Below are 25,484 nucleotides of genomic sequence, written 5' to 3'. Positions count from 1 at the left end.
ACCGCGTGTGCGTTAACATACACGCACCCAACGCACCCAACGCACCCAACGCACGCATACGCACGCGCTCGCCTACCTACGCCCAGGCTAACTGCTTCGAAATCGACGGGGGGAAAGAAGATCGGCCATCATGAATTCCAGCCGTGACTTTTCTTTGCAAACGTCTTCGCGCGACGGCTACGGGATATCTACCTCGCGTCCTTTTATCCTTTTATCCGACGAAATAAAGTCGCGGATAACCGAGCGTAATAAACACGCCGACATAATTATCCGGATCTGAGATGCGGATAAGGTTGCCCCGCTGTCCTTTAAAGTACCCGCGATGCCTCTGGGTAGGGTTACTGTAAATTTTCGTTTCACTTTCGCATCGGCTTGTCTCGCGAGCGTACGCCCGTAGGAAAGTATCGTGAATTTAATCTGCCTACGGATGCGCATAATATTGCAGATAGAGGAAGACTGGATGGATCGAGGCACGCGAAGCTGCGTTAATACATCGCCTTTTCCTCGCATATATCTCAGCCGGCGACTGTGGTCTTTTTTTAAATTATCTTAGATATACTGTAACGCTGTCGTAACTTTTAATTAGCTAAACTCTTACTGACACGATCGCAAAAACCTGCTTATATTTTTAAATGCGCATTTCAAAAAAACAGATTCATCGTGTGATCAATGTTCTTGTTCTTTTAATATGTATCTCTTAGAACATGTACTTTATCAGTGATACGAGATATTGCTCCTGTCGAGCATGATTTTATTAGCATTACAATTTATCATTTTTGCGTATAAAATTCAAGTTACATTATGATAAATAATACTTGTTCTATGCTAATAATATGTTAACATATTGATATCAAATTTGTACATATATCTTGATATTTTGATAACAATTTTTTTTATTGTTTCATAAAAGAAATTGATGAAAGAAAGAATTATTTAAATATTATATATATGCAATTCTTCATAAAATATTAAAATATATAACATAAATATATAACGTATAAATTATACGTAACATATAATATAATATTATATTATCTGTTACATATGTAACATAAAAATATTACTTATTAAAAGTCAAAATAAAATTATAAACTATTGTCACTTTGCAAGCATTTTTTTTCAATATAACACACACAAATCTAAATAATTCATTATTTACTTTATACATCAAATTACTTTATAACTTCTTAATCATTGAATTAAACAATTCATTGATTTTGTTATCACTAATAATCGCAAAATTCAAACTGAAATTGTTAATAATATAATTAAATAATAATATTCTAAATAATTCTGATTAAAAGTACAAATAAATGCATAATATATGCTGCAAATACATTTTTTTAAATGTGCATATTGCAAACATCTTAGCTACTGTTAAGAACAAAACTCATTGTTTAATTAATTATAAAAATTTACGCTTTAAATGTTAATAAAGATCAGCACAGCGTTCTAAGCGGTAGAGACATCTATCTGAGAAGCCCTGAAACCAAAAGTTGCGGCAACTTCTAACAGAGTGCAGGCTTGTTCTTCTGATGGCCGCCGGTGAAGGTGCCCGCCGACGGCCATCATGAATTCCAGGAATAGAAGATTGCATAATGAGTTCCACGATGGCCGACCCAACCGCCAATGACGTCAAGAGGGTGGCGCCTAATGAAAACCGGGGTATCAGCAAGATGGCGCGCCCCTTATGGCAGACATGCTGCTGCTGTTACATGAGGACTGTTCGATCGCTAAGGGAAAATGCGCGTAGAAATATAGATGTCACCCTAAATTGAAACTTGTAGTTATAATTTTTCCGGATCACAAATTAAAAAATAAATTCTACGATAAGTGGAAAAACGTATTTATACAAATCACATTACTTTTATAATATAAAAGAGAGAAATGTGTGTATGTATCGTTTTTAAATGAACCCAGGACACACGTCATACACAACTCTTTTATCAAAATGTTATAGAACAAATAACAATGCCGCTTGCATTTCACGCGCGACAGGTAATCGTGTTACTCAGATGACACATAAATATTTCAATAAGATGCCAGTATGTTTACATCGCATCGGGAAATTAAAATGAGGTCAATGTGCCTGCGAGTAGTAAAAACAATAAAGCGGCGCGACATAAAACCCACCACCGACCGATACTCGCCGCGATCTCAAGTGGGGGCACGCAGGAGGTCCGCGTGTAAAAACTTTTATGATCGCAGTCAATAAAATGACGTAACTTAAGTGGTCTACGAGCGGCGACATGACGTCACAGACCGGAAGTTACGCGTAAATGCCACGTGGACCGACCGAGTGGGGGAGGGATAGACGACATCGAGGGGTAGGTGGAAGATACGCGGGTGTGCAAGAGAGAAAGAATTGGTAAGAGCGACCGAGCGTGTGACTGGAAGGAAGAGAGAGGAAACGAAAGGGAGACAGAGCTGGTTGATGGTTTACGACATTCTGTTGATGGTCGTAGTGGCGTAGTTGTGGCGTCGAGCTCATAAAAATGTAACGAGCCTGTAAACGTTCGTTTATATTGCCCTGCCTTTACACCCGTCCGGATTGGGGCAGGTCGTGGCACTTCTGCCGCGAACCTGGTGTACCATGTGACGTCACGTAAGACAGACGTGAAACTCGGTACAGATACAATCTATTTTAGGGGTGAGGTACGCCGTGTTTTGCTACGTACTCTGCACCTTGACTCGTTTTAGAGTCGATAAACGAGGTTCTCGGCCAATGCATCGTTATGTTTCCAGGAAACGCAACTACCTCACGTAAGTGGACGACTATGTTTGCGGCCTTGACCTTGCATAGCAATCGGAGAAGGGAACTAGAGTTTCAAATTCGCGAAAACCTGTCGTAACGAATAGTTCCGACGAATTAATTGGGGCGATAAACCGAGAAATCTTCTCTACTAAAGATTATTCACAATTTTTCATTCATATCAAATCCTTCTATAATATTATATTAAATTTTCTTAATTGTGTCATTATTTTTATAAAATTATTAGTCGTACTTTATTTATTACAAAAATTAATAAGTATTTTTTGCATGTAATGCCTGAAACGGCGTAATATTCTCCAAAAAGATTAAGCATACGCGAGTAAATATTTTCTGTCTCATAAAGACAGATAATGTATTACACATATAACGTATTGCATAATCCATATATATATTAAAGATTAATGTACGTCTTAATGCTAAAAACTTTTTTATCTTAGCTTATGCAAACGAAAATCACGTCATTCAGATGTTTTTAATGAACTTTACAGTTTAAGATTACGAACATGTTTAGTCAAGTGCAAACTAATCTCGTATCTGTTTATGTAATTGACGAACGTCACGCTCGTGCTGATTCAACACAATAATGATTCGTGCTTCAGTCTAACATCGGTCGATTTCCAAAGTCACGCACGGACAATAATCGTTTCATATTGTCTGAAATAGAATTGCGAAAACGTTCATGCATACGCAATGGCGGTTAGCACGGAAATGCTAACCAGGCTCAACCTGTCTGTCATTTGCGCGGTCGACTTTACCGTTACTCAAGTAACCTTGACATCAATGCGTAGCGTGCAACCGTGATTCATGTGAATGACCGACATCAGTCAGGTGTTTTGCGTATGAACTGGCGTGCGTGCCCGCGCACGGTCACGGCGCCTGAAAACACGGAAAGACGCGCGATTTAAAACCCGTAGAGTCGCCGGTACACCGCTCGTTTCGTTAACACTTAAAGCTTTATAGACAGTCATAAAAGCACTCGTTTAGCTTTATTTGTTCAGCGAGGGGAAACAACTCGTATCAGCAACATGGAAGATAATAGATACATTCTTATCTTATATAACGTTGACACTCGCTCATGCATCCTTGATGTCCTTAAAATGTGCAGGGTGTGATCAGTGATCGGAAAATTAATAGATTGAATGACGGATAGACAGTGCGTCACAAGATTTTTTAACGCGGAGAACGAAGAAAGGTCATCCCCCTCATTAAGGTCACGCGCTGCTTGAATCTATATTGAATGACAAACTCACTCGGTCGAAAAAATCAACCAATACTGGTTAGAATTATCGATTATTTATACATTGAGATGGATGCTTATTGTTTTCTCATTCTAACGGCATATTTCATCATTAAAAGGTCATCGCAGCTTGCACCATGCGGGTCATCGCAGTTATTGCCGAGAGTTCCTCGCGTATGCAAGAAGACTGACGAGTAAAACTCGGTTAGAGAGATCAATAAATGAAAATTTCACAGAACCTCATTATTTCTTCATTCCCGGTCGCTTTGATGACCGCACGAGTTATTACATTTGTACTTTGCAATTGTAATTAATAAATTTCGCGTTATTTTCATCCGACTAAAAAGAAATTCAACCAGGAGTCGATTGTAAGAATTTTCAAATTAGAATTGAAGATTTAACGCAGATCGCTGTTATCTTGTTATTCGCGCAGTTAACGAACTCAAGCGATTTCATCATTGAGATCATCATAGTGACCGTGCACCGTGCAGGTCATCGTCGTTCTTGTCTGGGGACTGTCTGTGTCTAAAGCCAGAGAGATACCGCTTCGCGTTTGCTCGTAAAGTCGGCCGCTTGCGTAATCGCTCGTTCCCTCGGCCGGTTGACTGGCTGCCGTTCCTACGACACATACCACTGCCTTCATTCATGCTCGCATGCCATCCGAGAGGGAATTTTATGCGACCATCGTAAACAGACGTTATGCTTCTCGTCTGCAAGCCCGTTTTTTACGACGAGTTCGACAACGCCACGCGCGATTGCGTGTTACGTTCTTTCCTATTTCGGCCGCGGCTCGCCAGAAGTACTCAACTTTTCGCGTTACATAAATTAGACGCCATTCATAACAATCGCAAACAAATGGCATTTTCCGAATAATGTTTTCTAAGCACGTAGCGTGTAACTTTTACTTTCATTACAGCACATGATACACTACTTCACAAAAAAATAGAGAACACTATTCAAACGCACAAAATGGAACAATTTTTTAACCGCTAAAATTTGACAAAAAATTATTGCAGATAAAGTAAATTAAAAAGCATTTGAAAGCTTGAAGTTTGTACTTTCACATACTTTAGACAGTTTTCTGAAAATTTTTTATCTTTAGACTTCTAAGCCTAAAAAAAGAACATACTGTTTTGTTCTTAAAATTACGTACAAGTTACACGACTTTGAACCTATATTGGCTGTACTGGCTGAGTACGTATCAATGGCGCACAATCAGCCAGTTGGCCGAACTGTTTTGCCGCATCAAGATGTCCGGACGCTAAAAATTTGGCAATTTAAAAACCGCTGAAATTTAGCAAAAAATTATCATAGACAAAAAATTTTCAAACTTGTAACTTGTATTGATACATGCTTTAGGCTGTTTTCGAAAACTTTTTATCATCATATTTCTAAATCTGAAAATTGTTGTAAATAAAAAAATTTCTCGCAAAATTTATGAGTGATTAAGGAACTGCTCGATTTTGTACGTCTAAAAAATGTTCTCTATTTTTTGCGGAATAATATATTACATACTCGTGAATAATGATGTTGTTATTGTAATAACAGAATAATAATCATAAATATAAAAATTTCATTGATTTACCATCTTACCATTAATTAATAAAAACATGTAATCCCCGCTTGAAATGTATTTACCAAACATTCGAATTTTTAAAAAATGAAATTCCAGCTTGTCAATTCAAGAAAACGTGTATCTTCAAATACGTTTATTATGCTTTAAGAATGAAAAAATTATTCAAACGATGGTAGATTATCGAAGATCACATTGTGAAATATCGACATTGACCAGTTGTCGAGGCATCATGTTTTCCAAGAAACGAATCGTGAAGGACCCGAAATATAGAAAGCTCTCTCTGATATGACTTGCATGTTAAATATTTATGATTTTCCACACGCTCGTTGCTGCTCGACCTTTTACAGTGAAATATAAACCCAGCCAATGAATTTCTCTTCACAATATGATCTTCGCTTTGTATTCAAACTCTTTCATATAAAAATGACACTGATCATGTAAGTTACGCGACAATTACTGACATAAATACACGAATCTTCGATAAGAAAAGAAATTCGTTTTAATTCCAAAAATTTCATTTATGTTGATAATAAATGAGTAAAGAATAATTTAAATGACAGTTTAAGCTTTATACGTTAACAAATAAAGTATCTTTACGCTCTGCGAGCGTGATTATTAATATAAAAGTATTTTCGCGTATGTAAAATCATCTATAGTATTTTTTTTATTCGGCCAAAAAATGGTTCTCATAAACACAGAATATTATTGCCTATAATCAACTAAGCTCTATATAGGTACAGTATAATTTTATAAAGCATGATTAAATTCAGAGAAGTGCAGCTTAAAATTTCTAATTATACTATAAAAAAAATGGCGGAGCGACTGACATTCCGCGCGATTTTCTCCGACGATACAGCTGCTGGAATAATGCGCAGTAAATAAAATCGCAACCACATTGGGTGTACGCGCAAAAAGGCATCCAGCGTATAAACCACGCATTTACATAGCTGCGAATTAATTTACTAAACTTTGTTTACGAGAGGTGAGAGCGCAGCTCTCATCGTAAAATGCAGTTTTTACACTTCCGCTCGGATCCCGCGGCCGACGGCGACAGCGGGTTGGCCGGTTGGTACAAGGAGGAACATGCAAGTAGAAAGATAAGACGATATCGATAACGGCGTACGTTAACCGCAATCCTGTCGCAATTTACGAGCCCTCAAGCGTCGTGGCAGGACTCGGCTGAGCAAAAGGAAGATGGAAGAGCGACTCGCGTAAGGATTCTCGTAGAAGCGGCTGCGTAATTGTGTTGCGTACGGTTCATTAGTTCCACTCGAACTTCGAAGCGTGGGAGGGACGAGAGAGGAATGAAAAGGCGCAAAAGGGTGACGAAGGGAGAAGGGGAAAAGAGATAGCCCGGCGTTTATTCGCGGAGCCGGTAGGGTCGTTATCCGTTCGGTGCCTCGTAATATTTCGCGATTCCCTCGGTCTTATCCTTTGGTGCACGCTCGAGAGGCCCTTAATTAGAAACTTTACTTTGCGCGTTCAAATGCAATACTCGCCGTAATATTGCACAATTTATACTCTCAAGTTGTAACTGTATACGCGCACTTTGTATAAAACCGCCCGCGGACGTAACTGCGCGCGAGCGAGAAGAATCGAATATACACCCGCCGCGATACGCATCTCGCAGCCAAGTGTCTTTACAACCCGACTGAGCGATATAATATCGCGTGAGTTATCGGTATCACACTATTCAACGTCGCTATCCCGCCGTCTTCCTGTTGCATAAAACAGGTTTCACTTTTGAAGATACTAAATTCGCTTGCTAATTCACGTGTGTTTATTTACTGCAAATTTCAATGTACGCTAAAGCGCAAGAAGGAAAGTAAAAGCAACGGAAGTACGAGAAATTTATACACACGTCGAGGACAACCGTTCGCAAATAGCTGTTTTGTTTCGTTAAATAAATTCAAGGCACGTATGTGCCTTGCAAATGATTCAATTCCATTGAAAGGCAACTACTTTAGCCACGCCCCGCTTGATCATCTAGAATCTCTTTGGCATGGGTGCAAAAACTGAACGCCCACGATGTAGCATCATGTGAAAACATCTATCATTTTTCTCAATATTGAATTTCTGTAACATTTTATTCTTACAAACTTTAATTCTTTACAATATTAATTTTTATATTTAATTCAAACTTGAATCAAAGTATTAATTCAGCAGCCAAAGTAAACAATTAAAACTGCAACAAAAATTTTTATAAAAAATTTTTCGTGGCTTATAGCTCTCTCTCTCTCTCTCTCTCTCTTTCTCTCTCTCTCTCTCTCTCTCTCTCTCTCTTTGTACAAAGAAATAAAATTACCATTTTATACATATAAACGTAACATCAGCGATTCCACGCTCGATTGCGTACAATATTTTCATCGAGTCCCGACGAGTTTCTAAAATTATATACTAATATATTAATTATTCTAATTAAAGCATTTAAAATTGCTTATTCATATGTTTGTATTTATGACTTTTTATAATGTTCTAATTATTTTAATTTTGACACAATTTATTTTTATTATTTGCCTAATATCATTCAACTTATAATTAACTGTAAAATCTATTTGCATACATTCCAAACATTAACCATAATGTTTTAGCTATAACAAATATCTAAGTTGTATTAATTAATAACTTTTTTAGTCTTTCAATGATTTATTCTTGAAGTATTTAAAAATCTCAACATTATTTCAAATTTTATTTTATTCAAAAATATATAGTGTTCACACGCTGTAAACATGTACTGTAACTGCAAACGACGAATAAAATTAATATCAAGTACATAATTTTTAAATATATTTCGTCTTATTCTTTTTCTGGAACCATTTGGCGTTTGAGAATGATCATAACTGAGATTATAAATGGCATGTTGTCTTTATAAAATTCAGCCGGCAATGTCACGAGAGAAATTCAGCCTTCTTTGATTTCATCGAGAGTCTAAACACGTTTCGTGTGCATATTTATTCGATAAATAACCGCGAGATCAAAGCGCATATACGATCGAAGAACTTTCGGATCCGAACTGCAATCTCGACGTCATTCACCTCAGGCTTTCAGGGAATCTCGTTTGCGTGATGTGAGCCGGGTTATACGTAAAGTTGTAACATGCTGGTCGCGGAATCGCTGTTCATCTGGAGATGAGCTTGGACCGTTTCTCACAAGCAAGCTCGGCGCGTCAACTCACTTATGCTAATTATTCCGTTGGAGGTTGTTTGCGCAGAGAAAAGACGAAAATGCGATGCCCGCGCGAGTACGTTTAATTAAAATCAATCCGAAATCCGGCACTACTCTTTATACGACCAGTGCGACGATGCTATCGTTACCGCATTCTTAGCAAGCTTCAGAATTTCGAGGACCAAAGTTGGTGACCGATTAACACGGTCACATATAGAGATATATGTGTATATACCCTTAACATTTTCGTTAAAATTGCCTAATTAAGACGGAGCTTCGTTGCTTATACCAGCTTAAATCCCGCAGTATCCACGCCCTCTACGAGTCCCATGGGCACCGCGGGGCTTCATTTGCGGGGCCAATGAGGTGAGTCGTCGAACAACATGCCAATGGCTGCGCCCGACTGAAAACTGGTATTCTAAACTCGCACATGCCACTATTTCGCTATAAAACGCCCCGGCTTACGCCGTATAGATACTTTAGATGACCGAAATTGATTATTCAAGTAGTGATGATTCTTTAATATACACTAAACGTCATAAAGCTACCAACTAAAACAAAATCGCAGCCGTTTCTTTCTTTTAGGAAAGTATAAACACCATATAGAAGTAATATCGAGACCACATATATTTGGTGTAACTAAATGCAAATCCCTGTCGGAAGTCCAATAGAATATTATGCTATCGTACGTATACGTTTCAACGGTCCACGGACGCTCATAAATATAGTCTGGAAGTAAGAACCATAAAGAAACCGCTAGCGGGTCGAAAGGGCTAATTTTTTCCCTTCCGTAGGAGCAAAAAAAATTTTATATATCGCTCGCTGACAGAACAGGCAAGTATAACTGAAGGTCATAAGGTAACGAAGGACAAAAGACCCTACTGTTCCTTTATAAAATGGTCATAGAAAAGCAAAAAAAGGTATATTCGGGTTAATATACAGCGATGCGAATTTTGAAATATTTTGACAAATGCTTCTCGCTTCAATTGTACGAAAAAAAATTGTACAAAAGAGTTGAGTCTAAACGATCCTGGCATTCTTTGTTGTCCCAAATTTATTGTTTTAATTGGACTGTATATGCTTCAAAAACGAAGTATTATGCTTCGTGTGTCAAGATATTAAGATAATATTGGTGATTTATTAGTGATAAATTATTCATTTTTAAATATTATCTGTGAACACATCGTAGAATAAATTTGAAAAGGAAGTCAGGAATTTAAAAATGAAGTCAGGAAATTGCTTTTGCTACGAAAAGCCCACGTGTTGGCTGGCGTCCACTAATTAGAGAGGCGGTCTGCATTCGGCTGCACCTTTCACAACTTCAATTCTAAGATCTTATCCGCCATTATCTAGAATATCTTTTGCGTCGAATTACCAGGAGCTAATTAAACCAATCAAATTAGACAGTATAATAGTGATTAAACTATATGAATCCTATATTGCAATCTTATTCAGTAATTCATTTGTTGAATCGATTCAGATAATTCGTGTTATTCGTACTTTCTATGTTAAAACTTTTAGCTTCTCTCGATTAAAACTACTCGCTATGTCTCTCGTTCAATTTCACTCTAATCTCATTTCCTAAGAACTCAAGTTTTAATTAACAAATTGTTATAGAATCATGTAGGAAATATTAATAAAATAATATTCGTCTAAAAAATAATTTTAAATATAAAAGACAATCCTTATGTCGTTTTCTATTGTATCTGCTTCATAGAAATAATTACCCTCTATTAAAATCAGGACGATTAATGAATAAACTATAAGTATATGTGTATGAAATGTATATGAAATAAAAAATATGTAAACTAAAAAATGTCCGAAAAACTACAAAACTATCTATTATTAAAAGACATATTATTGAAAAAATTATGCTTGTTTTTAACATTGCGTTCAGTACAAGCAGCAAACTGTAGTATAAACTGAACATAAAGAAGAGATGTAACTACCGAAACAAAGTCGGATTTTATACAAAAACCGAAACCATCCCAGTAACTGTGCAATTCGAGACTCGACGGAAAACCATTGGTAAAGAAAAAAAAGAGGCAAAACGCCGCGGGCGGCACTTGCACCCACGCCTCGCTGTACGATCGCTCGCGTCCGACGTTCCGAAACAAGCGATGGTGACCTTCGGGGCTTAAATATTCATGAAGCCAACGGGCATAATTCCATAGGCTACCTAGGTGGTATCGTCGATGGACGCCTAGACGCCCTGGAAGACGCTGAAAGAGCAAACGTGACCGCCTTCATTGACTTTACGACCAGTAAAACGTGGCTTTATAGTTCGCGCTCGGAACGGTCCGCAAAGACGCGCATGTGTTGCAGAACATTGTTCCTATATGTAGCACAGTGCGCCGTTGAATATGCACGACACTGCTCCCGTTGCGTACGCGATGCTATTCCCGTCCTATATTGCACAGTTCTGCCAAACTGGAACCGTTGCATCATCCCAGAGATCGATATACAGTATATTCGTGTACCATACGAGCGCGAGCGCGTATAATATAGTTTACATATAGAAAAAGCTTCAGAGAATACGTAATCTCAATATGCGAAATGCTGACCATTCTTCAATGCAAATTTCCATCTGCATGGAAATCGAAAAATTTAAAGAATAAAATTTCTAAAAAGAATCTATAATATCTATATTTTTATTGCATTATGCGTTTTATCTATATTTCTAATAATTATTTACTCTCTTTTTGTACATAAAATATGAATGAAATATAGTACTTTTCTTGGAGACAGGCGCAATGAATTCACAACGTGTTTAATCAACTTAGCAAGTCCTAAGTTTTGGATCATCTAAATAGCCAATTACCGTTTAAGCCAACAACCTCATCAGCCATCGCATTATCAAACTCCGAAACTTTAACGTTTATGGCAAACCATCTTAGTTCCAGTGCACTCATTAACTGCAATCCTACGTATAACAATTTTTAAATATTTAATTACAATGTAGAATGTAAGAAAGTTTGAATATTGCAGTAATGTAATGCATACGCTTTTTTATATTTCAAAACACGTAATTTTATATAAATAAATTCAATATTTGTAGTCTAATGTGAATTTTTTAATTTGACCCTACGAAAAGAGAGCATGTGGAAGTGTCCTTTGGACCGTTCTTTGGACCGTCCTTTGGACGGCAATATTCAGTGAAAAAATTAAAGCAAGGTTATTTCAGATCCGGCGCTGAAACGCCGCGAAAAGCTATAAAACTATAAACCGGGTTATAGCAATAGGGAGAGTTAAAGAATTGGGAATGGTTGGGTTTCGCACACCTTGTCATTCTGACCTCAGGCGAAACTAACTTCCTATCTTCTTTCAGATTACTTTTGACTAAATCTTCTTAGAGAACGTTTCCGACGAAGACATTTGAGAGAGCAAGCAGTAATGAACTAACTTTGGCGAACATGACATTATAAAGTCTCGACGATCAATTTCGCGGTAATAAATTTTTTATCCTTATTATTTTTATCATTCTTACAACTTTTGTTACATTTTATTTTTATTAAAAAAATAGATATTTTTAAAGTTAAATTTATAACATTACAAACTTAATAAAAATTATTCGTATGTATAATAATGCTTCGTAAAATGATTTAGAAGTACTGTTTACTACTCTAACCATACTGTGTGAACTAAATGTAGATTGTATTAACGCTTCACGCTCTCTTAAAATACTTGTGATTGTATTCAGAGATGCATTATGTATATGAATTTTATGTTTGTAGATCTCGATTAAATTCAACCGAATTAACTGTGCTCTTGGAAATGAAGACGAAGAAATATATCCAGCGATGATATCACGACACTTCAAAATGGTGGTGTGCTGGTTTAGGTCTGATCTAATTATAGGCGATGTTGAAGGTGAAGTATTACACACACATACATGAGTGAAAAAAATTTGAAGATGGTTCTGTAGTATTTGATGGTTTTGAAGTATTTCGAGACTTACAGTCCTCTTACAAAGTAAATTAGAATTAACTTCTGCGTCAGTTATAAAAGAGATCTCAAATCTTTAACAAATATTTCAATATTGTAAAAATATGTAATAGATTTACATTCTTTAAATGCTAAAATTAATATAAGCAAAGAACATTCTTAGTAAAGCTTTTCTTCAAAGAAACGTGATTTTTCAATACTAAGATTATGCTGGTCGGGTATTTGTACAGATTCTTAAAACGATCGAAAACGATTTACGTATATATATAGCTCTTCTTACGTACATTTTCTTACTTAGCATAGAAATAGCTGCGTCACGTTCTGATAACGTGATGAGATTCTCAATTTTTCCAAGCTATATGCGGTTGCTGAAAATTTCTCCACGCTTTTTAGAGAATATATCATGTACATTTAATAAAATTAAGTAAAAAAAATTAATCTAAAACATTATTAAGAAAGAATATAGATATATATATCGCATACTATATCACATTGATTGTAAATTTGTAAATTTCTAAATAAAATTTCGTATATTGTTATGCGTTTTTATTTTTAACACAAATTGTGACATGTATTGCAAGAGAGAAGAAAACAAATCTGAATTTTTCCAAGTTCTATCAGAATTATTTATGAAACGTAGATTTTACAAATTCTGTCATAATTACAATTTGAAGTTACTCAATAATAAAATTCAATTTTTTTTTTATTTCAATTTTTCACGTCATTTTAATCTCTTTTCGAAGATGAATGAATATTTTCTACGAAATAACGACTACTTTGTTAAAGAATTAATGAGACTTTTTCTCACAACAGATGATAGCAGTTACTATTAATATTTATATGATCGAAATCTTAACGTCAGTAATAATTCGTCATCAAGTGGCATCGTGATAAGTACGGCTATAGAGCTTGAAATTTTTCTGCGCGCTCCGCGATGATCTGTTATAAATAGCATATTAATGAAAATTATTAGATATTTAAATAAGAATGTTTCTATTAGTTCATGATGAAGATAATGAATGAAATACTACGATTAATAAAACTTTACATGTTAGTAATCGTATTAAAAAGAATCTTTTATTTTTGCCAAAGATTCCATCCTAAATAAGCAAATTAATATTCTCGCGCAAGATATGTCAAACTATTTTTCGAATCTTTTTCTAATATACAGACGGGAAATTCTTGCTTAAATTGCAGATTATAATCAACATGAAAATATTACATTGCGTCGCGAGGTGTTACGTTCCATCACAGTGAACATTTCCTTGATATTTAAAGACGTCTTATCACATCTTAACTTCAAGACATACGGTCGATTAGTTCAGACATTCAATTTTCATAGCGCATAATGCTGTCCAACGCAAAACGTAACTCGACAAGGTCAAATAAAAATTTTAAACAACTTGAATATATTTTGCTGAACGTAATTCTTTCGCAAGAAAATTTTTTGTGTTTTTTAGTAATTAAAAAATCCTACTATATGCTGCTTGCAAAATTTTTTGCTTCTTTTTCTTTCTATGTAAATATAATTTGTACGAGACAGATATATCACACGTTTTCATATTTCTTCATTATCGTTCGTTATCAAACTCTCTTAGGCTCGCATGCAATTGCCTGTAATCAGAAAGAGAATACATTAACTATTCGCTTGGGAGTCCAGTCGGATATGCTGATAAAAATTTATCCGTCACGAATCCCATATTCGCCGTATGTATTTCAGAAGCAATATTTCTTTCAACTCGGTCGAGCGCCAAAGTATGGACCTCGTGAAGTGGACCCTTGCGAAGAGAGGCAGCCCATGGCGTAATCCTATGGGAGTTACGAGAAATGAATTATACACTCGATGTCTGACGTGAGAGGGGAACGAAGCCAGACAAAATGGTGTCCTAAAAGGAATGCCACCCTTCGTTTTCCTCTCCTCCCGCCTTCCCTCCTCACCGCCCCTACCCCCATCGCTCTTTGCCCACTGTTACTTCTTACTCTCTTTTCCATAGCGTAGTATGTTTACGACGCTGCTCTTAGGTTCCGTCCGAGGAACCCCGCGGACGCACACACGCACGTATTGCGGATAAAAATGTTGCGTGCATTTACGTATATTACGTACATCACGTAGGACGAATATGGAGCGACCGGATATATTGGGATACGGGAGTAAAATGGATAAAATTAGAATCACAAAAAGTGACATTCGTTATTTATGCGGGACGCGTGAGCAGTTTTTTTTTTAGCCAAGTTAAGCGTGTGGGCGTTATATCTGTTATCAGAAAACAAACTCTCTATTCCCTCGCGTTGATATTTCTGCGAAGTTCATTCAAGGAAAATAGCAGATAAAAAAAATATACCGTTCCGAAAAGGGTGGCTGGCTGCCGGTGCCCGGATTTCATTTCATTGTAATAATAAATTTCTTTTCGAACGATCTTTCTCTGTAAATTTCAACTAATATATTCACACAACGTCGATCAGATAACATTACAACCACAAAACCTGATTGTAAGGCAAGAGTTACAACGGTGGAAGGAAGAAATGAAGAGAACGAAGGGGGAAAAATAAAACAAGTGAGTAAATCGTAACAGGGGAGTTTTAATTGGAGTAGCGCGGTTGGATAACATTTATATCTCTTATTAGACGAAGACGCGCTGTGGCGAGAAACGCGCTTAATATCTCCCGCTTTCTTATGCCGGCGCCATCGGTTAATGTAAATGACCGATCGTGCGGATATCGTCGTATATCGTCGTCAAAACTGAACGATAACGTATACATAATGGAGAATATTAACGATCACCCTGACGCGTCCCAAGAGGCACCTTTTGATATAATAATGTGATAAACGTCCAATTACAGGTCGCAAAATTTTATAACGGGAAACGGCGAAATGTCATTTACGGAGTTCAGATCCGGTATTATGACATTGGCGACTGAACGTCGTAAAATTACTTTAATTGGAATGCGAGGAGATGCGGAAGCGCGTTAAACGACGGCAGAAGCGGGTGATAAATCTCGCCTCCTCGATACGACGCGTTATTCGTTGCCGTTGGTTTCATTCGAGCGCAGGTGACCACGCTCGGCGAAACGAGCAGTAGACGCGGGCAGTCTTACACGCGGTGAACTCGCATATTTAGAGACTATAGGGTAGACCGTAGACGGGTCGACCAGTTACCCACCGAAATTGCCGCACCGGCTAATTAGGACTTGATTGGCACCCCCCGTCCCTCTCGCACGCCCTTCCCCTCCACGCCGCTTCGCGCACTGCCGAAATCCATAGAACCCCCGCTCGTCCCCACCAACCGCTCGTCATCTCGCGCCGCTCGAAACTCGCTTACCAGCCAACCACCGCTCCGGCGCATCGCCTTTCCAGTCGATGCCATTCGCTGTCGACCATTTCTCTCCGTCCCTCCCGCCCTACATGCATCCTTCGTTTCTTTTTTCCTTGATCCCGTCCGGCGTGCACCTCGCAGTCGTGTGTAATTGTATAATTTACTCGATAATTTACTCCGCGGTCAATTTGTATAATTTTTTGCTGCGGCTCTGTACGTAAATTTGAGCCGCGAGCCGCGCGAGTCTTTGTATTTTCTCGCCGGATTGCCGAAGACTCCGATATTAAATTCCTGATTAAAGGCATCGTACTAATCTTTTTCAGCAGAATGCCATCAACGGCATGCGTGTCTCGCGAAATTCTGGCATTTGTGTGTCCCTCATTTAAAGATAATTTTTTAATTTACGCACAAACCGACGTACATTTCTAAAGTGCAATGACCATGCATCTTGTAATGCACAGATTCCGAATAATAATTTCCTCAACAGATTATTGCTTGTATAAATAAATTTGAACTGCCGTCTAATTATCATAATAAATGTTATGCTTTAAATAGTGCCATCAGTGATCAATATGTAATAATATTAATGTAACTAAAATAAAAAAATATAAAAAAAGTTTTATAATTTTAGACCAATTGTTTATTTTTTACTTTATTGTTGAATATCACGTTACGTATAGTATTTCCATCGTTCACAGTAAATAATGTATATTGGAGAAAAATATAATGATTCATATGTCATCATTTTTTTCGTCTGATCTGACAGATTTATTAAACTCACTGTTAAAAATAACAAAGCACGCATTCATACCATGTGCATTTTTTCTTCGTTCATCGCAGGTCATCAAAATGAAACCGTAGCGTATCAACTAACATAAACAGCACACAAGCTCTTGAGAAGAGGAGAATATCGATCAGTTTTCAGTCTACTTTGATTTCAAATATCTCTATAAGATAATGTCGAGAAAAAATCTTGAAAAAGTTATGCGTGATATTAAACTTAAAATAATGTTTTATCTGTATTCTATATACGAAATAACAGATTTTACGTTGTACAAGATTTATTATTCACACATGTTTTGGTAATTAAATAAAACTAATTCATAAAAAATGTATTTTAAAAAATAAAGCAAAGCTTGAGATAATTCACTCATCCCCAAACTCGGCGTAGGTAATCTAACAACTTCCTAATCTGACCAAATTATAAACTTATTCAAATGCTATATTAATTTCGTGTAATTATTTATTATATTCACATTGCAGATATTTTGTGGCGCATCACAGAAGAGAATTCCGATAGCTACGATACTGTTTAAACAGATTGAGCTTGTTGTCGCTTGTTCTGTAAGTCTTCACCTCGCTTAGCATTCCTGGCGTGTCACGAAAATATGGAACGTGACGGAAAGAACGTGATTTACGGCGCCGTAAAGAGTGTTTAACGCGTTTAAGTGCTCGCAAGGAGTCGGGATTTTCCTTATCTGGCGTAACGAGAGTGCCACGTGTGATCTGCATGTACGAACGACCTAGCTTATCTCCCAAGTAGTGTGCAGCGTTGCACACAAACGCGCACGTATGCCGATTTTCGCACGCATCGCAAAATGTATCGCGTACTTTCTTTTCTCTCCGCGATAAATTCGAATAAATAACATAATTTACTTTTTACGTTCGAACGAATTATCGCCGTGATGCCGCGTGAGGAGCGCGAGTGGTATGCTGGGAATGCGAACTTTTTTACGATTGGTAAGTAACGAAGCGCATCGCCGTAAAGTGTCGTCAGATGCGTAATTTTACGCACGTCCTGTGACTACTGACACTGCTGTTTCGCAGAGCGTTGTAGTGAAGGAAATTTTATCGATGTAGTTAAGAACTGTTCAGCGCAACACGCTATCCCGATTACGCAAAGCGTAATTGCTCAATAAATGGATTTATCCAGCTTGAGATTCGCTGTTTTGATGATTACGGAGTCGCAAGTTTTCGCGATGAAGAAGATAAGTATATATATTGCGTCGCTTGATATATATTTAATAACTCATCATCGAGCCGGTCATCACACCACGCGGGCTCGAACTTTACACAAAAGGATTCGCGGGCGACAACAAGTTTAGCAAGTACTTCAATCAGACGGAAATACTTATCCCGCGTCAAGGCCTCGTAACCCAGGACTCACTTTGCTTTAATGGACGTTGTAGATATCGACGTCGGCGTGGGAACACTCTTGCGCCGGTATCACGGCGGCGTTAAAACTTTTCTCATCTTTCGTTAATCTTGAAAAATGGTCTCTCTCGATGGCGGCTCAGTGTGGAAAAAAAGTACGTATATACGTAACACGCATGCGTAAAGATATAACGCTTTCACGCATCTGCCTATAATTATTTTTCCACGACGCTACTTTCCCGGTTTTGATAAAAAGAAAAGAACGACACAGCTCGATGGCGCTGGACTTGACGATAGGAAACATAATTATTCGGCGGAGAGTTCGTTTCACTTCAAATTATTTCCGTAGCATATTCCGTGTCCTCTTTTCATATTCAAATGAACGCAAGCATACATGTCGCATTTTGACGGTGATCACAGAGTTTCTCTTGTTTTTCGTCTTTTTTTTTTCATGTATATTTCAGAAGCTAACATCAAAGAAACTGGCGTCACTAACAGAAATGCTTACTTTTAATTTAGATTTGATCTGGTCGCGAAATTGCGCAATAAAATTGCACCGCGGTGAATGAGTGTTTTTGAAATATCTGTTTCTTGCGGATCTTTCCAAAATTTATGCGACATGTATTCCTTTTAATATTAAATAACTACTACATTATCTTACATATATTGTGTAATATACACACATAAAATCTATCTAAAAATTTTGTAGTTTTTTGCATAACTACACTAATTTAATTTGAAACTACACTAACTTAATTTTGAAAGATGGTAGGATATGCTTCCGTATAAAAACAGGACAATATCCATTGCGTCACGAGAAATGTTAGCAGATATATGTAATTCTGAGGACAGTTCACTAAGTGTCCTAATGCAAAAGTTTGCTGAACAGCATGAAGAATCACGTAAGTAAATAGCCACATATCCCTCCGCGCATAGAGAAAACTAACACCATGCAGCGGAATGCCGCAATAAGCAAGTATTTGCCATGCGAGCTGTCTGCCAGGCTGAAACGTGAGGAAACTTTGTAGGACAGGCGAAATAGTAGGGTGGAAGATGGGGTGGTGTGGGAAAGAGGACCGTATGCAAAAGAGTGGCTTGGGAAGAAGAATAGACGGGATGCATTTGCGTGAGTAGGCGAGGTTCCGGTGGCTCCATGACGCGGTGGTATATGGCGCACACACGCATAGTGGAAACTTAAAGAGGCTGGGTCAGCCAGTAGCTCGTATTGAACTGTTGCGCGCGCAGCCTCCTTGTTCTACCCCGAAACGTGACGAGATCATCCATGACCACGAATATACGCGCTGTGAACAATGTGCTCCGCCGGTGGCATTACCCGAACTACGCTTCCCTGCCAATCCCGTTCGTGCGAGGGAAAGAAAACCAAAACTAAAATATCTCCGAGAGATTAGAATGCCAGAACCGATCAATAATTTGTGACATGACATTTATTTGTAGAATTTCCCCGTAATTCTCACGACTCGTACTCTCTTTCACCTTTTACGCTCGCTTTTCGAATAAATAAATATCCGAATTTAGAGACGCCGTGAAATTATGTTGCAAATTTCTTCAGCGAGAAGTTACAGCAATAATCTCAGCTTGAAAACTTGAAACTTTAATGAGACTTTCAATCACAAGAGCGTATAATGGGACGTTAGTAACTGAATCTGATATTTTAACGCACAATAAAATAATTATTTCAGTCAACCGGCTACAAAGAGAACAGTTGCCTCCGATACGTAAGCACTTTTTTACAACCCTTTCGACAGTACGTCGCTCAACGACGCCATTTACCTGATGCTCACCTTGACAATAAAACAACCAAAAAGGATTCGGGCGGTTCGCGCTAAATAAACCGTTTCAGCCTGAAACGAGGAAGGCTGGTCTTTTTCAGGAAGATGAAGAAAACCCTTACCTACGGATTGAACTGAATCCCTTTATTATTATCGTAGCAAGTCGGAAAACCACGAAACTAGCAGCATGAGACAGTTCTACATCAAGGTCTCGCGAGACAGGCACGCGGTAGAAAATTTCTGAACTGCCCAAGGTTGAAGCCGGCTCAAGGCTCCGCGAGAATGCACTTGTCGAAGCGTCACACACCTGTTCGCAAGGTAAATCTCCCGCTCGTTTTATTTATGCTAACCTGTTTAGTAAAAGTCGAGACGTTTGTACGCAAGATTTGATCTCCCCCCCCCGCCCCCCCCGCCCCCCCCCCCCCGCGATCGGTCGTAAGTCGCCGTGAGTTGTCGCCGTACGTTGTTTGCAAACGATATTTCGCTATTTATGCAAGCGGGATGGCCGGAGAAAACGGAAGAAGAGGGGAGATAGTGCCGACTTCCGCGAGTCTGGTAAATACAATTTCCATAATCAGTACTTATCTACTACGCCGCTCGCGCAGAGAGCATTGGCCGGCGCAAAGCGTCGCTTTATAAATGTACGATTTACTACGCCGTGTTCCCCGCATCGATCGCGCATAAAAGCGACTCTCGTCGGAGAAACGTACGAACGTAAAGTCGTATCTTTCCGCGAGTTTCGCGCGCGTAATCCTCCACCGAGAGGAAGAGATCAGCTGTTTCGGTTATCGCGCGACATAAGTTAAAAGCGTTACGTTCGCGTAAATGCAATTTTCAACACTCTAACTATTATTTACGCGACACCGCGGAACTTCACGCGTACTTAAATATTCGTTACTCCAACGATACGATATTCTTTATCTTCGTGCGCGCATGACGCATGCATAATATATATCACAAGCGTTACTTCAAAGACCAAGAGTTTACGGAAGTTAAAGTAATTTTTAAATATTATCACGCTTTTCGCGAAATAAATGCCACGGAGCGACGCGATTATATCTCAGCGATTTAGAAATTATTGTATACGTATACTTTTCAATGCAAAAGCTTCCGAAAGCGTAAAGTCAACGGCAAGATATACATACGCGCTAAAACTACAACCCACAGTTGCACCCTTCGCACGTCCGCTATTAAAGCTAGCCGCCTTAGATCATACGCCACGAATTTAGAAACCCTAATGCGCGAAACCAGCAGAGACGAAAGGGGAGAACCACGCATTTACTGGCGCTACACTTCGTAGTTTCCGGACCGCGAAGTATAATGTGCAGAATATAATGCGAAGTTTATTATAACGTTCGTCAAACGACTTACACCGGCGTGGCTATCTTACGCCGCAGAAACTAGCGAAACTTGTTATCGTCGCGAACATTCAGGCGCGCGCGTTCGTCTGATGTTGCACGAGCGTACGCGAGACCTCATACAGCGCAATTTCACACGTGGGTAGCTTCGGACACAGATCGTATTACTTACTGGAAACTTCGTATTCTTATTCGTTGTAGCATTTAGTAATTTTTATAAGCTCGTCGCTATCTATAAAGAAGTTATAAAGTTGTAAACTTTATAACTTCTATCAGACGTATGCATTGTACTTTTGGATTGGAAAATTTCAAATTTCAAATTCAAAGAATCATAGAAATACTGATTGACATAAATTTATCTATATCGCATTTTCCACAATATTTCTTACAATACTATTATAAAAAAAATAAGAAAATTAATGACAGAATTAAAATTTTGGCTGAATTCGCGTTATAAATATCACTTTGTGAATTTATAAGTGCGAAGAAAATGACTTGTACGTTTTATTAGAACAATCAATTACGTGAAAATACTTTTTGTATGTAATTCCATTCCATATACCATATTACGCGCAATTGATATACATGTCACGTCTTGCGTTATCCTATTTTCGCGATTGCCCAAGTGTGAGCGAATTCCCTAAATTCCGTGGGAGAGAACACCAAATCCTGTTTACCGGGACGAAAATGTTGATTCCACCAGCTAGATAGGGCGTATGTGTGCGAGGCGGGGTAAAAGCGTCGGAGAATATTCGGGAGGCGAGACAAAAGAGGTGAAATAAGATGAGAGTTTCGTGTCGCTGGGAGAAAACCGGGGATGGGTGGTGCTGTGACAGACAGTCGATAGGGGTGGAACAACAAAACTTCAATTTCCAGAAATGATGCAGGAAAATCTTTCCTATGTATTGTGTCTTTCGTCTATGTGCTCTCGTCCTTATTTCGAGCCAGCAATCTCGAAAAAAAAATGACGTTGAGTACTTTCGTGACGATAGTGTCTAAAACAAATTTTTAGATATATTTTCAAAGTAAACAATACGTGCTATGTATTCTCAAAGAGATGCAATATTATTAACAGTATATTTAAATTTGGTTGCCTCGCATGTGCCTGGAACAATATTTCTTCAACATTGCATCATAAAGAGACGCGCGCAAACAGATTGCAAAGAACGGAGGTGGAAGCCGGCTGCTACACGAAATTCCACTAATCTACAGAAATACCTCGGAGAATAATTTTGCAGCTGCTCTCCCTCCGCCATTCTCATCTGTCATTTCAAAAGGAAGCGCAGAATTATGTTCTCGCTGAATTCCGAGACGAAACACTTTCACGAAAATACGTTTCTTTTTCTTTTGTGAAAGATTTCATACAAAAAAAGCTATAAATTTAATTTAATATTTAAATAAGTAAACGTGTAGTAAGTAAATATTCTAACATTCTCATGTGAAGTTTTCCATTTTGTGAATATCAGAATTAGAATAAGACTTCTCAATGAGTATTTTTTAAAACTATTTCTATCATAAAATAATAATTTCAAAGTTTTAATTTAATAACAAATAAGATATCAGATAATTAAATATAAAAAAATTTAGTTGCGTTTTTTAATTAGCGAAATACGACGGTACGATGTTAAGCTATTAAAATTACGCGTAATGACTTTCTAAATTTCCATAGTACTTAAAATAAATGAATGCGCACGTATCGAAAGTTCATGGAAGGCACTTTTTGAATCTGTACACATTGTTGCATTTTTTACTTGATCACGTCGTTCCGTCGGTGCTTCGAAACATTCGCACTCCGTCCGCGTAATGCACGCACTCGCAGTTGCTAAAGATACACCAGGTTAGCAGTAAAACGAAGTTTCACGCGGTAAGATTAACATACACAAGCAAAACAACAAAATCGTTGAAATATACTATACTCTACGCTTGTAAGAGATTCGCGTGTTGCCGACGGCTGCCTCGAAAATAAAAAATCCCAGACACTTTAACGCTCTAAGTTGCGGCACTCTAATCCGGATCGAGGTTGCAAAACATTTTAATTTATTCGACAGTGGTATGAACCGAGTGATCAATCGGCAGCAGGTGTTTCCGTTTAATTTAACATTGTAGCCAATTTTTGAGACAACGGAAATGTAAATACTATGTAGAAATATTCCTTGCACGGTTTCCAAGTATTGGCTGAGAATTAGCATAATAAATTAAAGTGTGGTAATTGAAAATTATGAGACAAATTCATTTGCATTCTAATATAAAATTAATAATACTTTAAAAATTATATACAAGTTGCTAAACTGCACACGGTATAATTTTATATAATTTTCTTCCTTGTTTATTTTAATTTTTAATCTTTATTGATGCAATAAAATATCTTATAACTACTTGTGCTACTGCTTCGAAATTATTCTGACGAAAAAAAAGAATATTTTAGAAATGTATGAGGACAGCGTTTGACAAAATGAAAATTCCTAAAGCGCGAATGTTGCAATCGAAGCCCGACGGCAGGTGTTCTTGAAACTGTATGTTCATAACCCGTTCCGCTCTTGCGAGAAAACCCGACGCTTTCGGTCGATTCCGAAACGCCGGGATTAAGAATGCAAATGACTCGGCTTGGACTCGTAAGGCTTACAAATGCGACTGCCATTTTCAGGCGGGAGATCGTCACCGCGTAGGAAACTTTATATATTTCGAGCTGGAGTCTAAAATCCGATTCCCGAGGACGGATATACGAATACGCGTCGCGCATAGCTGATACCCGGCGCAGCTGCGAAGATTATTCCGTTAAATGAAAAATTTCTGTCGGACTATTACTCGTAATCGGAAGTAATTACTTACAGTGTCGGCGATCGCCGATCTAGATTACTAACCTTTCTTCCATTTTCTTTTTCTTAGAATAATTTAACTTTTCTCATCTCCGAAATTTTTTTCAATTAGGAACATTTTAGACTCAAATGCTGCTCGAAAGAGTTGCTTTACTGTAATTTACAATATACGAGAAAATTGTGCATTTATGCATAGTACAGCGAAGACTGTTACTGTACCGTAAAATCATAATCACATAATTAACAATTAATGATAAACAAGTATGCAGTACCATTAAGTAATGTAACACTATTACGATGCATTCTACAAAGCTATTTTATAATTTTTAAATTTTTTCATTCATTTTTCAATTAATGTGACATAAGTTTATTTTGCTATATTTTGCGTAAGAGTTTAAAACATTATGTCCAAGAATGTTATGCAATCTTTAAGATTATTTTTACAGATTACGCATCTTGTTTGAAAACAGAAGGAAGAGCATTGCACTTGTTTATAACGCCGCACATATCTGCTGTGTATAAAGATAAAGCTAATTAGTGTACTACAAGTTCTCAACAATAATTATCACGTTGTAACGAAGTAACATAACTTCGCGTTCCTAATAACAATGTATCTAGGTTCCTCTTATTTAATTTACATTGATTTCATATCTTTCACTCCCTCACCTTATAACGCACCGCTTGTGCTTGTTTTTTCCGTTCTTATATATTATGCTTATTTGAAAAGATGTGAAAAAGATATTATCTTAATAAAGAAACCTTTGCGGCGCGTAATAACGCTATAATAAAGAAACGCTACCTTAATCTCGAAGTTTTTTAATATTGATATATGTATGATCGCTGAATGACAATAAAAAAATGCACGATATTTAATTGCAAATTAAACTTAAATTAAGCAAGTCAATTTTATATGCATGTGCAATGATTTTATCAAACTGCGGGCGTGGATGCCGTCGGACGCTTAAAAACCGTGACAATTTAAAACTTACTTTGCCTGAATGGATCGACGACATAAAATATAACAACATAATACAGTATAAAAAATAATATTATTCAATGTAAATATTACAATTTATGATAATAACAAATTCCTATGTATATTCTTATGTCGTGTTTTTTATGTGTGTTGATCCTGGAAAGCCAATCTTATTTCTCACACTTCCAATTTTTTTTCTACTATTTTAGGCAATCTAAAGATATTTTATTTATCATTTATATTAGCCGTTTATTGTTGAATATATCTCAATGCATTAAATACTTCAGGGTCACATATTTTATTGGATATCTGATACCGCGCATATCACTTACAAAGGTCGCACATCTTTCAAGTTAAATTAATGAATAAAATTTAGCATT

General features: G+C 37.5%; 1 long non-coding RNA gene across 2 annotated transcripts in view; it reads left to right on the top strand.

Annotated features, from left to right (window-relative positions):
* The window catches only part of LOC136999892 (uncharacterized), a 36,247-nt gene extending 19,456 nt beyond the window's left edge, over positions 1 to 16,791 (top strand). Inside the window, exons 2-4 of one of the 2 annotated variants that reach the window (XR_010890172.1) lie at positions 12,080 to 12,198; positions 12,486 to 12,621; positions 14,417 to 16,791. This is a non-coding gene — a long non-coding RNA (uncharacterized lncRNA). Of the gene's footprint in view, positions 1 to 12,079; positions 12,199 to 12,485; positions 13,806 to 14,416 lie in introns of those variants that run through there. The other variant, XR_010890171.1, reaches the window with a different exon arrangement.
* Positions 16,792 to 25,484: the final 8,693 nt, after the last annotated feature.

Source organism: Linepithema humile, chromosome 5, assembly GCF_040581485.1.
Source record: "Linepithema humile isolate Giens D197 chromosome 5, Lhum_UNIL_v1.0, whole genome shotgun sequence".
Lineage (NCBI taxonomy): Eukaryota > Metazoa > Arthropoda > Insecta > Hymenoptera > Formicidae > Linepithema > Linepithema humile.
The sequence above is the reverse complement of the archived record's forward strand: the minus strand, read 5'-3'. Positions and strand labels throughout refer to the sequence as shown.